This window comes from Arachis hypogaea, chromosome 19 (assembly GCF_003086295.3).
Source record: "Arachis hypogaea cultivar Tifrunner chromosome 19, arahy.Tifrunner.gnm2.J5K5, whole genome shotgun sequence".
NCBI classification, from domain to species: domain Eukaryota; kingdom Viridiplantae; phylum Streptophyta; class Magnoliopsida; order Fabales; family Fabaceae; genus Arachis; species Arachis hypogaea.
Window position 1 is genome coordinate 124,252,340 of NC_092054.1, and position 5,277 is coordinate 124,257,616.

A 5,277-nucleotide genomic window follows, 5' to 3' on the forward strand; every position below is an offset into this window, starting at 1 on the left:
CGTCTCTGATCTTGGCTTTGATCATGTTGATTTCCCCACCCGAAGTTTGGGTGGTTCTTTCAACCAGGATTATAAGTTTTGGAGTATGGATCATGTGTCTGCCTAGGTGAGTTCCCAATATAGTTGGCTTGTTCCCGATCACCTTCTTCTTCTGTGTTTGTTCCCTCTTGAGCTGCTGATGATGTGGTGACTGCTGCCACTTGGTTCCTTTCCATCTTCTTGGTAAGGTCAGCCAGCTACTTGGTGATCATCTTGTTTTGAGCCAGCAATGTGTCCATGTTGTTCAGCTCTATTACTCCTTGAGTGTTGCCCCTTTCAGAAACATAGAAGTAGTCATTCTTAACTACAGTCTCGATGACATCTATGGCTTCTTCAATGGTCTTCTTCTTGTTCAGAGATCCCCCGGATAAGTGGTCCACTGCCTTCTTTGATTCATAAGAAAGACCCTCATAAAAAATGTGTAACTGCACCCATTCATTGAACATGTCTGGCGGGCACCTTCTTGTCAAGTCCTTAAACCTCTCCCATGCTTCATAGAGAGTTTCACCATCTTGTTGCCTGAAGGTTTGTACCTCAGCTCTCAACCTGTTGATTCTTTAAGGAGGATAGAATATCGCCAAGAATTTGTTTACCACATCTTCTCAGGTTGTTAAACTTTCCTTCAGGAAGGATTCCAGCCATTTAGATGCTTTATCCTTGAGTGAGAAGGGAAACAGAAGTAGCCTATAAGTGTCAGGATGAACACCATTAGACTTTACAGTATCACATATCGTTAGGAAGGTGGTGAGATGTTGATTGGGGTCTTCTTAGGCACTTCCTCTGAATGCACAGTTGTTCTGAATGAGGGTGATGAGCTGGGGTTTTAGTTCAAAGTTATTGGCATGTATGGTTGACTTTTGGATGCTACTTCCACAGTTTCCTGGGTTTTGATTGATATAAAAGCCTAGAACTCTTCTCTCTTGCCCAGCATGATTCACTGGACCTTCTCTGGCATGGTTGTGAGCCTCTTCTTCATGGTGGTTCTCCATATTCTCCTCCATATTTGGTTCAAAATACTCTTCCTCTTCTTCAGCACCAACGACTCTCTTTCCTCTTGCTTCCCTCCTTAATCTAAGGAAGGTCCTCTCAAGTTCAGAATCAAAGGAAGTTGAAGCCCCGCTTCTTCTACCTGTCATACAACCAACAATGCAAAAAGCAAGAGAGAAATTGAATGGAAATTACTCTTGTTAGAATGGCTGTTAGTGTGAGTGATACAATATATCAAACAGTTAGTGGGTTAGTTAACTGACTTGTAAACAATGATGAAAACACAACAAATGGGTAAGGGATAAAGGAAAGAAAATAACTAAAACTGAAAGTAAATCACTCAAATGGAATTAAACAAAACAAAAGAAAAATGCTCAATCTAGTTATCCTCCAACTTAATCATTGTCGATACAAAATCAATCCCCGAAAATGGCGCCATAAACTTGATGCACAGAAACTTGTCTCTCAACAAATTTCCCTTGGCAAGTATACCGAATTGTCATCAAGTAAAAACTCACAATAGAGTGAGGTCGAATCCCACAGGGATTGATTGGTTAAGTAACTTTAATTAGAGGAATGTTCTAGTTGAGCTAAGCAGAAATTGAGTTGAGGAATTGCAAAAAATTAAATGGCGGGAAAGTAAATAACAGAAAATGTAGATCTGGAAATAAATGGCAGAATGTAAATGGCATAAAGTAAATTGCAGAATCTTAAATGGGGATTTGGGAAGATTAGCAGAAAAATAAATGGCAGAAAATAAAGAGAATGGGTAAGATCAGAGATGGAGGGTTCATTGGGCTTAGGAGATGTTGCATTCTCCATATCAAATTCATTTTTATCTCTTCCTCAATCAATGCATTCATTGATCTCCTTGGCAATCTTAAGTGATTGGATTCCAATTCCTTGGCAACCCAATCTTTCTAAGCTTGAACAATTGCCCAATTCCTTGATTTAATTTCTCATGGGAAGAGATGAAGTTTAGTCACTGATTATACCACATGCATTTCCAAATCAAAGTGTTGGTAGGATTATATGTCACTATATCCATCAAAACCCCAATTTGGTCCAGCATGAGAAAGCATTTCTAGCATGATCTCCTCATTCCTCTTCCAAGGTTCCGAGGAGATCCAATTATGGAGACATTCTCTTCCAAGATAGCTAACCAATTGGATGAAGAACGAAAGCTTTCTAGTAAAATCAAGAGAAAAGAAAGAAGAAGAATAATGAAAACTATTATTGATCCATCAAATTACAACAGAGCTCTCTAACCCAATGAAAAGGAGTTTAGTTGTTCATAGCTCTGAAAATGGAAAGCAAAAATGAAAAGTACATTCTGAAAAATAAACTAGAAGTTGCAGAGAAAGTAAAATATACAGAGTGTAATTCTCAAGTTCCAGATCTCTCTCTTTTCAATTCAAAACTATTCCTATATATACTACTCTTCAGATCTTCTAGTTAGCTCTTCAAGTCTTGGATATGGGCCTTTGATCTTCAGTTAAAGCAGTTACAGTCTCTAGTGGGCTCAGGTTTGCACGCAAAGAAAGTGTGAGTTAGGCATGATGGGAAGTTAGTTAGGACGTTAGTGGCGTTAACGTTAAGTGTAAATTTGGGTTCGAGAGCGTTAGTGACGATAACTTTGTCACTAACGTTCCAAACTAAATGATCCACGTTAACTTCAAGGTTAGTGGTACTAACCTGACCACTAACGTGGCCTCTTAGCCCTTCTCAAATGTTATTGGCACTCACCTTTACCAATAACGTTGCTCTTTGTCCCTTTCTTCCACGTTAATGGTCCACGTTAGTGTAACTAACGTGGCCCTTAACGTGGGCATGCTCAAGCTTCGAGAGCGTTAGTGACATTCACCTTTGTCACTAACGTTTCAAAGTGCCCCTTTTTCCCCCGTTAGTTCTCCACGTTAGTGTAACTAACGTGGCCACTAACGTGGGTATGCTTGCTATCTCCAATGTTAGTGACATAAGTGAGTGTCACTAACGTTGGCCAATCATTCATTGCTCCACGTTACCCTTCACATTAGTGGTCTTAACGTGACCACTAACGTAGGCAATCTAAGCTTGGCCTAACGTTAGTGACAAAGGTGAGTGTCACTAACGCTTGCAACCTCCTCTTTACTCCACATTAGAGTCCACGTTAATTGGGTTAACGTGGCTCTTAACGTGGCTTAGTGTGGCGTTAGTAGTGATCACTTTCACCATTAACGTTGGAGTTCTACCTTTCTTCCACGTTAGTTCTCACGTTAGTGTAACTAACGTGGCAACTAACGTGGGTTATGATGGCATTCGAGGGCGTTATTGGTGGTAACTTTACCACTAACGTTGCAAGCTTGCTCCCTTTCCACGTTAGTGAGACTAACGTGGCTCCTAACGTGGCTCTTCTTTGCTTCCTTTGTCCTAAAATCAAACAAACAAGGTGCATCAAAGCTTTGTTTCAAGTCATGAGATCATGCATCATCCATATTATCATTCAATTCATGCAAAATTCTCATGAAATCATGTAAAGTTCACAATGTTTGCTTGAATCAAGATGTTAGTATATATTTACCCAAAACTTGCTTATTTACTAAGAAAATGCATGAAACTATCCTAAAAGAGTAAAGAAAAAGGTCAGTGAAACTGGCCAAAATGCCCTAGCATTAGTTATATATATATATATTAGCCGACCTTTACTTCACAGGTCGAGTCTAGATCTTGCTTATATAACTATCATTTGGAATTCTACCTTTTTTTATATCTGTCTTCTGGTTTTCTGTATAAGTTTTCTATCTTTCCGTTTCTCGTGAGTGTTGTACCTTCGATTTTGTTTTCGTCGTACCCCTTTTCTTTCAAGGCTCACAGATATATTATCCTTATTATATACATATATTTTTACTTTTAGAGGTCGTAGCGCCTCGCCACTTCTGTTTTATATCCTAGGTATAAAGCTACATATCGTAGGGTGTTACAAAAAATTCCAATGAAAACAATGAAAGAAGAGATGACACAAAGTCACATAGCACAAATAAAGAGTATACCTCGAAATGAATCCTTAAAACGTAACTTCTAATGTTCCCAAGTCCCGTGATTCGCATAACCTATTATTTCTATCTCGTCTATGATAATCCGTTAGTGTTCTCGTATACACAAATCATCAGTATTAAGTTAGCCAGACCTAATACCATGAGAGATGCAACGGTCGACTAACAACATTAATCAATAGACAATCATGCATTTGAAACTCAAACTCTTGTCATTAGGACAAGTCCTACTGCATGACAAACACTCATAGTATGTAGTAAAGCATAGTCAATCCATTTCCAAGGCTCCAACAGTAACGAATTGCTCTGATACCATAATGTAACACCCTTACTATCAGAATGTCACGCTTCCGGGTGCCCTACTCTAATAGCAGGGGTATTACGACGACTCTCATATATTTAATAATAAGGAACGAGTCTCTATGCGTAAATATACTAATGGATTCACTAAACACTAAAATCTTTTCTAACAAGAACAAATAACACATTTTTCACATGCTTAATGTTAATAATACATTATAGTAACACATACAAAACCAATTACAAAACCTACCCCCTCTGAGTACAACTCTAACTAACAAGGCGAGGAAAAATAAATTCTAACAACACAACTTGTAAACATACTCTTCTATCCTCCTGTAGCTCCTTACTAAACCTTCGCACCTGTAGCTGAAAGGGGTGGAAATAAAGGGTAAGAACTAAGGAGTTCTTAATAGTGTTGCGGTGTATATTTATTCATTTTATTACCATAGCCAACAGCAGCGAGCAATAGAATACATTTAGACTTAATAAATAAAGAACACAGAAATCAAACAATTATATAGCACACCCACAATCATAGAAAACACACTCACAAACAAATATGTGCAAACAAGTATGATGCATGTGTGTCCTATGGCTAATAAGCTCGTTTGTCGGTTATATAGCCAAACCCAATATGTCCCGTAGCTAATCCGGGCATCATCCTCTTGAAAACTGGTGAGCGGTACAGTACTACGATCCTTACCTCGTGAGGGGTAAACCACCTCGATCCCCACCATCTGCGGGTGGTAAACCACCTTGATCCCCATAGACGTTTTCAATTAGAAAGCAACACACCCGTGGGCGGTAAATAACCACAATCCCCACGTCCATTGTGACACTAGACAAGCGGTACACTACCACGATCCTTGCCAGGTCATAGCTCAAATTTAAAATAACAATCTTTTAAAATCTTGAC

General features: G+C 39.0%; 1 non-coding gene across 1 annotated transcript; it reads left to right on the plus strand.

The window, feature by feature from the left end:
• The first annotated feature begins 483 nt into the window (after positions 1-483).
• On the plus strand, positions 484-587 carry LOC112781242 (small nucleolar RNA R71). The gene has a single exon (XR_003192031.1). It is a non-coding gene; the product is annotated as a small nucleolar RNA R71 (small nucleolar RNA).
• The last annotated feature ends 4,690 nt before the right edge of the window (positions 588-5,277 follow it).